We start from the raw sequence: 11,916 nt of genomic DNA on the forward strand, positions 1-11,916 counted from the left end.
GCTCATGGATGAATAACTCAACTGGCGTCACTGAACCGTGTCACCCAAGGTGCCAGGCGCATGCTCAGCTGCATATTCCAAGGATAGAGTTCCTACTGTATACTTGGCTTACGCCTTCACCCTGGCTTCTCAGTGCCATGAGGTGATGGTGTGATCGGCTGGGGCAGCCTGGGCACTGCACAGAAGGGCCCCCCTGAGACCGCAGGGGCCCTGGGCATGAGTCCCCTTTTCTCTGTCTGGCCTGAACCTTAGCACGACTTTCTTGCCTTCTTCCTTTGGGCAAAACTGTGGAGCGGATCGATTCCTGTCCAACATTACACACAAGGTTGCCTAATTCAATTAGAAAAATAATAGAAGCCAGTTATTATACAATTAAGTCTTGTATTGATGAACTGCACAAATAACTAAATGTCCAGTTTTTGCCTTGAATTTAACTCGACTGCACAGATGTTACAGAACAGGCCACGGGGGTATGTCACGTGGAGTAGCAAAAGGCATGTGGCAGGAGGGAAGGAAAGAGATCAGATTTTGTGAAAGTTAAAAAGAAATACTATGAGAAAGGTGGTTCTAGTTTGGTAATGCAAACTGGTGCTTTGATATCGCTGTTAGTATTTTAGGGCCCTCTTAACCTTCTTTGAAGCCCTACAGCCAGACGGAAAGCCAAGGAGCGCCCCCTCCTCTTCCTTCTTCCTTCTCTTCCACCTCCTCCTTCACCTTGACCTTGACCTTCTTTTTCTCACTCATCCAGTCATTGAAATTGTAAATATTTTCTTTTTATGTTCAGACTAAGACTTAGCTCAAAATGACTTATAGTAAACCCTAATGCATTTTGCATTTACTTTTCAATTTTTCAAAATACAAATTATGTCTATGGCCATGCCACCCTGAACGTGCCCGATCTCGTCTGATCTCAGAAGCTAAGCAGGGTCAGGCCTGGTTAGTACCTGGGTGGGAGACCACCTAGGAAGACCAGGTGCCATAGGCGTTAAAAAAAAAAAAAGACATCAAAATACAAATTATTTTTATGATAAAGACAATACTTGCTTAAAGCAAAAAGAAACGAAACAACATGGAAGTCTATGAAATAGAAGGTGAAAGCTCTTTACCGACTCCACCCCCAGAGATCCCACTGGTTGGGAAGCAGCCCTTGGGTGATGAGCAGCACTGCTCTGGCTCCTTTCTACTTGGGTTTGTGTCCCAATTCTACCTCTTCCAACCTGTGTGACTTTGGGAAAGTGACTCAGCTTCTCTGGGTGTCAGTTTCCTCAAGTGAAAAGTTGGGACTTAATGTCATGACCTATCTCTCAGGATTGCTCGTGAGGATTCAGTGAAATAATAAACATTAGCCCAATGGCTGACTCGTAACGAGAACTCCCACATGTTAGCTCCTCCAGCACATCCTTCCAGATACACAAACGTATCTGAACATGCCATTAATTCCACATATTGTATATAGAGACTGCTTCTCCCCCCACCCCACCCTTAAAATATTACGTGGGCCTCTCCTGACGCCTGCCGACATAAACTTGTCTTTTAAAACATTTGTTCCATTTAATGGATGCTCTTACTCAGTTCTTCACTGATAGTAACTGAGAAGGTATCATCTGTTATTCAGTTTTCTTTTGTAAGCGATGCTGCAGTAAATATCGTAACTCAGACTTGTAAAAGGCTCCCCACCTGTATCAGCCCATTTATGAAGCTCTACTGGGTTGCATGTTTCCTTTTGAAAAGATGAGGGAAAGAATCCCAGTAGTCATTTCTTTCCCTGACTGGGCCTCCTATGGTAGTTCATTCAGCCAAGGTTTATCTGGACCTCTGTGTGTTCAAAGACAATCCGGCAGAGATGGCTCTGTTGGTGAAGCCCCCAGGGCGTGATGGAGAAATGAGACCTAGAACTATAGAGATAAAAACAATCTTGAAGTTATCTTCCAATTTTGGTGGAAGATCACTGGAATGTACATTATTACTGCTCTATAAATGTCTCCTGAGTTTTGCCTACCCAAGATTTTTTTTTTTTGAAAAAGATAGTTTGGTGTCAGGGTCCCTGAGGGTGACCTGGGTCTTAGAAGAGCGGAGATGGGTTTGGTCTATTTCTTATCTGTGTCCTGTCTCCTTGGCACTTCATTACAACCACGGCCAAAGGGCACTATTAGAAACCTCTGATATTTGCCTTCTCAGCCACTCAACTCCCCCGTGCTTAGGGAAATACATCCTTGCAACTTTTCTATTTCAAAATATCACAGGCAAAAACCACCAAGACTTGGGTCTGCAGCAGTGATCAGGAGGAAAAACAGAGAAAACAATAAATGGGGAGAAGGAAAAAAGAGTTGACATTTTCTTCTAGATTGAATAATGTATTTGAATGTTTCATTTTGCTGCAGATTGAAAGGGGCTTAAGGGGGAAAGAGGTGAGAGGGGAAAAGAATGAGAAAGATAGAGGAACGTGTAAGCCCCAAGAGACGGGCATTGTAATCTAGGAAGTTATTTCTCAGGTGGGCTTCGTTCTAAAGTTCACCACTGAATTATGTGTTGGATGTTTGGAGACCATCCCTGATGCGCTTGTAACATCTGTAATAGAATGTGCTGGGTGTGAGATGATTTTACCACTTCAGGACTTATTGCAACCTGTTCAATTTCTCTCTCTGTGTCTTGTTTCCTTCTTTTTTTTTAAACTTATTTAATTTCCTATCTTTTTTTTTCTCATAGTTATTTTTAAGTCACAGAGTAGAGACTCAGTAAATGTTTGCTTACAACCATGTAAACATTCCCTTTCTGTAATAGAAATTATATTAAAAACAACAGGAGTAGAATAACTCCACACATTAAAAATGCTTTCGACAATATATGAACTCCGTGAAACAAAATATGCTTCGCTTTATCCCAAATGATTGTCCTTAAAAAGTATGTGAAAAAAAGTCCGCACGTACCTAGACTGATTCTCTCATATGTGAAATATCTATTATAAAAATACATATGACATATATTACGAAAACGTTCTTTTAAAAATAAAATTCCTAGATAGATGCAAATTACAGTTAAGACTTCTGTAACTTTTTAAATTAGCTTATAATATTTAAAAATATGATTTTATTAATTAAATTTTAACAGCACTCAAAATAAGTTACAAAATAAAAATGCAAAGTAGATGAAAATTTTTATTAACTTTTGGCCCAACTGCTTAAGAATAAAAATTCCACATCGACTTCCAGTAAAACCTAGCACATAAAAGATAATCCACATATATGGAAAGGAGGAAGAGAAGAAAGATGGAAGAAAGAAGAGACAGCATAAAAGAAAGAGAAGAAAGACAGATGAGGGAAAGGAAAGAAAGACAAGAGGCAGAACAAGTGTTTGAAAGTAAACAATCGCCATTTCTTTCTGATATTACATAGGATGAGAAAGCATTTCAAAGGAGCAAACATTCATTGTGAGTAGGTACTAGGGAGAATCTCTATGAAGAGTCCAAAGGGAAAATATTTGAAAATTTATGATTCCGGCCACATCAACAGCAGGAAGTAAAGGGTCGTGTTTAAGTGCCTGGTTTAATTAACAGGCTTCAATATCAGACTAGACTAGTTTCTTTCCCAGCTTTTGTACTCACTAAATATTTGGACTTGGACCAGTTACTTAACTTCCTTGTGCCTCCATTCCCTCGTATATAAAATGAATGATAATTCCTAGGGCCACAGAAAGAATGGAATGATATAATGTGTGCTGAGAGTTTAACACAGAATCTGTTGATTGTTCTTTGTTGCTGCTATTACTACTACTACTACTACTACTACTACTACTACTACTACTACTACTACTAGTATCCTTTTGGAAAATAATGGCTCGATATTTAGAAAGAACCCTACATGTATTTATTCTCTTTGCCCCAGCAATTCCCCTCCTGGAAATGAATTTTAAGAAAATTCATTTAAGATAAAGCTAAGTGCTCATCACTATAGCATTAGCCATAATTGTCAAAAAAAAAAAATGGAACAACTTAAATGTCCATCAATAGGGGAATTATTTATAGTAAATTATGATGTATCACCATAATAGGGTATTATGCAACCATTACAATGATAATTATGACAATGTAGCATCACGAACAAATGCTTACAATTTAATGTTGAGTGAAAAAATATAAAACGATATAGACAGTACGATTGTAGCATTGTAAAAATATGACTGCATATTGGTAAGTGCTGGAATCTCATATGCAGAAATTGAAATAATTATGTATGGGTGTACACTTAAAGATTTTTTTTTCCTTTTTACAAATTGTTTTATGATATTGGTTTGAAACCATCTATTCAATAATAAAACATGCAGCAGGAGATTACTAAACAGGCGTGCTTGTTATAACTCACATCAGTGAATTAGTGTTAAAACAGATTTGCTCAGAGACGTGCATACAAGGGCTTTGGGACATTTATGTGTGCAATTTTGATAAATAATAAGCAAATAGCTAACATGTAAATTTTACTGTGTGCCAGGTACTACATCCTAAGTGCTTAATTCATTTATACATTGAATTTTTACAATAATTTACACTATTTTAAAGAGAAGATAACTAAGGCATAATATGCTTACATAACTGGCCAGAAGTCACATAGCTATTCAACAGAGGAATGAGATTCGAATCTAGGCAGCCTTATCCCCAGATCCATGCTCCTAACCGTCACATACACTGCCTTCAGCCAGGCATGGCTTCACGGGTGTGTGACCAATACTGTCCCTCCACACAGAGCCTCCTGCTGAGAAAGATCCCAGGTGTGGAGCTTAATGCTCTGTTGTTGCTGTCTTGAAATTCCTGATAACCTTATTTTTGAATCTGTGTTTTGTAAGTAAACTCTGATAGGACAATGGAGCATGTGCTGAGGGCTTAGAGTCACTGCTCATGTGTAGTTGCACTTCTTTGAGACGTGTTCACAGATTCCATTCTCCACCCCCTAGTGCCCTGGGCCCTGCCCAGATGCCAGTTCTCTACTCCCACCTCACAGCCACTGCCGCCCTCCATCAGGGTGGTGACCAGATTACACTGGTGGAGCAAAGGACATGTTTCATCATTATCCTTGTTCCCAGTGGGGGCCTGCATGAGATTGGGTCAGGCCTGTGCCTGGTGGCATCTTGGTATGGCACAAGGTTGGGGGTGTCTTGCCCTGGTTGGCATCACCATGATGCATTCAGGGGGCGACTGGGCAGCAGCCTCTTATCTACCTTTGATTCAGGTACTTATCACACTCCTGTTGTGATGAGAGATTGAAATCTCTTGGGTGTTGCCCCCCTGCCATGGGTTGGGGCAGTGGACCCGTGGGAAGTGGAGACTGACTTTCTTGTACCTGACCAAGTCTCAACTATTTTGTACTGATTCCCACAAACTGCAAAGCTGATCCTACGTACTGATATGGTTTTATATATTACAAAAAAGGGATAAATGTGGTTCAAATGAAGACTTCTGGCCTTGGCCTACTACAAATCCAAGGATACAGCAGAAGAATCACAGAAATGATGCTTCTGCCAGTGACCTGAAATCATATGTTCTGTGCAACTTTATCTGGATGATGTGACTTAGTCCATGGGTAGAGATTATATCATATTAGCTGCCTCCAAAACCAGAAATCATAAGCCTACTTTTGGCAGATACTGTGTCATCGAGGAGGTAATGGTGCTCCATGGTTAACACACATGCTTGTCACCATTCCCCTTGGATTGGAATCCAGGTATACCGTAACCGTGTCCCCTGTGTGGCCTTTCACTAGTGACTTTAATCATTCACAAAAAGAATAAGACCATTTTTACTCAGGTTGTTCTGAGAAGTAAATTAGGTAATGCTCATAAAGTAGTTATTAGTACAGTACCTGGTACAGAGTAAGCACTCAATAAATTTTACTTGTTATCCAGAGCTGAGGCTTATACAGCATCCCAGACATTGAAATGAGAACTTTTCCTTCAGATACCATATGGAAGAAAGAACAATGAAGGATGACATTCTCTTGGGAAAGTTTAAGAACTGGATATTTTAATCTTCCCTTGAGTTAAGTATACCTGAACAGCAGATACAAACAGGTAGAATCAATATATATTTTCTCTCAGAAACACACTTTGAATATGCTCATATATTCCTATAAAGGCTTGACTGAGTTCCCAAAGTTACGTGCCATGTGGTATAGACAATTTTGGTTTGACAGATCAAAGCAGGCACTGTCAGTTTATTCTTTATCCAAAAAAAATAACAACAAAACAAACAAACAAACAAACAAACAAAAAATCCTGAGCATTTCCATATGGAGTCTGATATGTTTAGAATTTCAGATGAATTATTAGATGCATAGAAACTCTCAACTGAAGGGGGCCTTTCAGTTTTAGATCTCTTCTAATGAATAGGTTTGTGATTGAGACTGTGAGGAAAGAAAGCAATATTGTTGACAACTTTTAATGTGATAAAAATCTTTGTCTGCACTTTTAAAACCCACTTGACTGAGGCATAATTTACAGCAATAAGACAAATGTGCCTATTTTAAGTATACAAATCAATGCACTTTAACAAATGTGTATATACCTCTGACCACTACTTCAATCGAATTATAGCACACGTCCATCATTGCCAAAGTTCCACTGTGTCCTTTCCCGGTCAATCCCGGTCAACGCTCTACTCCAGGCAACCACTAACATGATTTCTATTATAATAGATTAATTTGTCTATTCTAAAACTTCATGTACATGTAATAATACACAATATACTCTTATGTGAGGCTTCCTTTGTTCAAGGTTCTTAAGAAAAAATAGAACCAATAGAATATAGATAGATGATAGATAGATAATAGATTAGATAGATAAATATATAGATAGATTATATATAGAACATATCTATCATCTATCTATCATCATCCATCTCTCTATCATTTATCCATCTATATACATACGTGTGTGTGTGTGTGTGTGTGAGAGAGAGAGAGAGAGAGAGAGATAGAGAGAGAGAGAGAGAGAAAGAGAGAGAAAGAGATAAGGTGACTGAGACTTTTTATAAAGTATTGGAGCATACAGTTATGGAGGCTGAGAAGTCCCATGATCTAGTGTCTACAAGCTGGAGATCCAGAAAAGCTGGGGGTGTAATTCAAAGGCCTGATGGCCAGAGAGCCAATGGTCTACATTCCAGTCTTGGTCTGAAGGCCCGAGAACCAGGAGCACTGAGAGCAAGAGAAGATTAATGTCCTAGCTCAAGTTGTGAGGCAGAGAACAAATTCAACCTTCTTCCACACTAGGGGGGCAATCTGCTTTATTCAGTCCACAATGGGGCAGGCAATCTGCTTTATTCAGTCCACCAACTCATATGTTAATGTCATCCGGAAACACGCTTACATACATCCCCAGAAATAATGTTTAACCAGATAACTGGGCACTTTGTGGCCCAGTCAAGTTAACACATGAGATCAGCCATAGCACTCATGGCCTGCATGTATTGATAGTTTCTTTGTCTTGCTGATTATTATTCCATGCTATAGATATACCACATTTTGTTCATCCATTCACCTGGTATTGCACATTATTCCAGTTTTGGACTGTTTTAAATAAAGCTGCATGAACATTCCTGTATAAGTCTTTTTTAGGAAAACATATTTTTATTTCTTTTTTTGTAAAAAGGTATTTTCTATTAGGAGAATTTTGGATCATGTAGTATATATTTTTATCTTTATAAGGTATTGCCAAACTTTTTTCAAATGTGTGTGCCATATTGTACTTCTGCCAGCAATGTTCAATAAATACTTCTTAAATTATTTCTTAATTAATTATTTTGTTGACAGAGATGAAAGAAATCAGAGGACTTCAAATTTCCACAAAATAATTCCACAACCAATTTGTCTGTGAGGAATTGTTTCTTTCTTCTTAACAGAGTAACAAGGAGGGTCATTGTACGAATCAAATTGATCACAAAGCTGCTTTCAGAAATTGAAGTCCTTAGATTTATGACTATTGTAAAAGTATATTTTGGCACAATACTATATACGTAGAGTTTAAAATATCATAAATCTGATGAAAAAGATTTAAAGTAAGCAATATAGGTACTATGTTATTAAGCAAGAAAAGTTGCTTATAGTCCAACCACAAATAACAGATTTTGGATATATATTGCTTCCCTTTCCTGTAATATGTTAATAGGATCTTAACCTATATTACAGAAAAGTATGTAGCCTTGCCATAGGAGCAAGTTTTATCACTGTCTTATTTCATTTGGGCCGCTATAACAAAATACCACAGACTACATAGCTTATAAACAACAGAATTAGGTGGGTGAGAGAATCATAGACTCCAGAATCATAGACTTCTCACTGTATCCTCACATGGCACACTGGTCAAGGGAGCTCTTAAGGGACTTTTATAAGAGCACTAATCCCAAACATGGGGGTTCCGCCCTCACGACCTAATCACTTTCCGAGGCCCCATCTCCTAATACCATCACTTTTGGGGGTTAGTATTTCAATATACAAATTTTCTGGGAACACAAACATTCAGAAAATATCAACCTCACATTGCAGTTGTGTTTACACTGTCCGTGAAAAGCAAAAGATAGAGAATAATTACAGGATTGCAAGCAATGCTGACTAAAATTCCAAAGTCTGTCTCCACAGCATCCTGGCATAGACCCAATGAGGCAGAAAACCTTCAGAAAATGAATCGTATTCCTCTTTGCACCTTCCGTGTCCAAAAGCTCTGCAGGGATCCTTAGATATTCAACAGATGTGTGGAAAATGGGACTAAAATGATCTTTATGTCCTGCAGGTCATCATGGGCTCAGAGCATATTGATATACAATTATTAATGTTTCTATAACACTTCACAGGCCCCCAAAGACGTTGTTATTTATGGTCTGACTTGATTGAAAGATTGTTCAGTGAAGTCTATGAAACGGGACCACTTATTTATCTGTTTCCAGGGGAAGACCTGAGGTTTAGGGGGTTAACTGGCTTTCACCAGGCCATACTGATGACATCACTGCAATGAAGACCCTTATCTTCTACCCCCCAACTCTGGTGCTCCATGAGTGACTGTTATGCTGCCAATGAATTTCGTACTTTCAAGAACATTTCTATTTTAGCTCAAGAGTAGGAGTTTCATGATATAAATTATGTCACTCTTTTTCATCTCTTCTGTCTTTTCACCTTTATGGAGGTAGCCTGAGGTCCACGGTGGAGGTGTGAATTAAACTTACAACTCCTGATGATAAAATTCCCCAGGCCATGCATGAGACTGTGTTTATACATAATAATCTCATCAGGGGGTTATGAAGTCTAATTAATTACTGTTTCTAAAGCAGCCTGATAGGAAGATGAGAGATTTTACCAAAGTGTACAGTATTGGTGGCAATGTAAGCATGATGTGTACAGAACTAACAAAAATGACATATAGCCAGTGAGACAGAGAGAGTCAGTGGGAGGGCTTAATTAGTGAAGCCCCTGCATACTCCTGAGATTCCTGGGAGCCATAGATTCAAAACCAAGCAGATAAAACTGTCTTTTCATCCGCTAGCTGTAGCCAGATGACTGGACCACAATCATGAGTAGCCTTAGTGGTAGCTTAGATTTGACCTTGGAGGTAGACTGTGTATATCTTTCATTTTGAAGGATTGTGCTTATAGAAGACAGATCAATAGAGTGATAGTTCCCTGGTCATCTTCATTTGTAAGACCACACATGTAACTGTTGTTTACATTTTAATAGAAATTTGCACTCCCTTGGAAAGAAGATTTAAAATGCTATTTGGAATTGTGGTTAAGCCAAAGGTTGAGGTCTATGGACAAAAAAAGGGGGTACACACAAGGTCAGTGACCAAAAATAACCTTAAAGGGTGACCTGATCATAAATTCTGAACTGGGCAGGTCTTGGTGGGTAGTTCAGAATCATAGACCTATAACTTCTTTAGTAAAAGATTTTAAGCCAGCCTTGTTCATTGTTCTTGTGCATCAAAGTTAACACACCTTGAAATGCTCAAAGTAATCTTCTTTTCCAGACCCCCCAAAAGCAGAACCACCCTCAAGCAAGCACATAATCCTGTTAACTATCTTGTACCTTTCTATAATCTTCCTTACATTCCTGCCTTAATTCCCAATGTGTAAAAGAAACTGCAAAACTATCACTCTCCAGAGCATTTGAGATCTTGCTTCCTAGCATGTTATCAGTTTGGCTCAAATAAACTCATAAGAATTCTCTACAGGTTTGGACATTCTTACCTCGACAGGCCATATTTGGGTTCCAATTCCTTCTACTTGCTAGTTGGACTAACATAACATTGTGAGCTCTCACTTTTGCCATCTCAAAAGTGGTTTGTTGCCAGTGAGAGATGTAAACAAGTGCTTAGTAGAGTATCTACTAAGTAGAGTAAATACTAAGTACTCTACTTAGTAGACACTCTAGTAAATACTAAGTACTCTACTTAGTAGACACTCTACTAAGCACTCGTTTACATCTCTCATTGGCTACAAACCAATGTTTGTGAACATTGTTGTGAACACTCCACAAATGAGAACTTTAATCACTCAGAACAAAGAAGTGACACAGTGCCTCCTAACCCCTTGATTTAGGCAATGAGGAGCCCCCGAGAGGGAAGCTTATTTAATGGAGGCAGAGACAGACCTCAAAACTAGGCAAGCATAATTCTCAATCCATGCTTTAATTCTCAAACTATAAAAACATTATGATATCTTGAGAAAAAGCGAGTTCCCTATCACTATAAGATTTCACAAAGAGCTTAAATTATTTTATTTACTTATTTTTGAGAACCAGCTTTGATATGTACCTGGGGATGGAGACAGAGAGATCAGGGTTCAAAACTCACCTTGCGCACTCACTGTGTAATCTTGGGCTATGTCAGAGCCTGAGTTTCCTCTTCTGTGAGAACTGCGATCATCTATTGTTATGGACTGAATGTGTTTATCCCCCAAATTCATATGGCAAAGCCCTTATGCCCAATGTGATGACATTGGAAGGTTGGCCTTTGGGAAGCGATTAGGATTAGATGATGAGGCCATGAGGGTGAGGCCCTCATGATGGGATTACTGTCCTTATAAGGAGAGGAAGAGACTAGAACTTGCTTTCCTTATGAGAGGAGAAAAGGAAGAAAGCAGCCATTTGGAAGCCAGGAAGAAGGTTTTCACCAGAACCTGACCATGCTGGCAGCCTGATCTCAGACGTCCAGCCTCTGAAACTGTACAAAATGAGTTTCTGTTATTTAAGCCAACTAGTATATGGTATTTCGTTATAGCAGCCTGAGCTAAAATAGATCCATATCGATGTATACACACATATATATCTACCTACATATCTACGTATAGATATATAGGTATTGATCTAGATATATAACAATATCATTTTGAGACTCAAATACATAACCTCGTGCTGAGACGAAGGGGATGTTCTCATCTCCTCTTTTCTTTTCTCGAAAAGCCAGTCATTTAGCTCTAGTTCCTTTTTGGCCAAATGACCTTTTCGGTTCTTGGAGAACAGACTTGGATGTTTGACAATCATTCCAGAAGTGAAGGTGTTTGGGGATAAGGAGAGAAACCTCCAGATGAAAAGTATATGTGTACGTGCATTTCCATTATTATTATTATTATTTACCTGTACTCAGAGCAACTGCTGGGGAGACAAAAGCACCAGCAGGTTAACAGAAGTGTGATTTAGTGGTATCTTCTCTTCAGCAGGAGCTGGTGTGCCCTCTCATTCACCACACATTGCTTTTATTCCCCGGAACAAAACTGTAAGAAATTGCAGCTTCCTCTATTGGGCAAGCTGAAACAGCAGGAGGGGTTAATGTGTTTCATAGCAAATTCTGATTGTAAAATATGCTGAGCAACTTATGAATATGGATATGATTTCTGCAAACAAAAGGCCGTACAGCTCCCAATTGGGGGAGACGATATTTAAGAATGCA

At 38.9% G+C, this 11,916-nt stretch overlaps 1 pseudogene; it reads left to right on the forward strand.

Moving 5' to 3' along the window:
- The first annotated feature begins 866 nt into the window (after positions 1-866).
- LOC120605835 (uncharacterized) lies at positions 867-985 on the forward strand (annotated as a pseudogene).
- Positions 986-11,916: the final 10,931 nt, after the last annotated feature.

Source organism: Pteropus medius, unplaced genomic scaffold, assembly GCF_902729225.1.
Source record: "Pteropus medius unplaced genomic scaffold, Ma_sr-lr_union100, whole genome shotgun sequence".
In the NCBI taxonomy this organism is placed as follows: Eukaryota; Metazoa; Chordata; class Mammalia; order Chiroptera; family Pteropodidae; genus Pteropus; species Pteropus medius.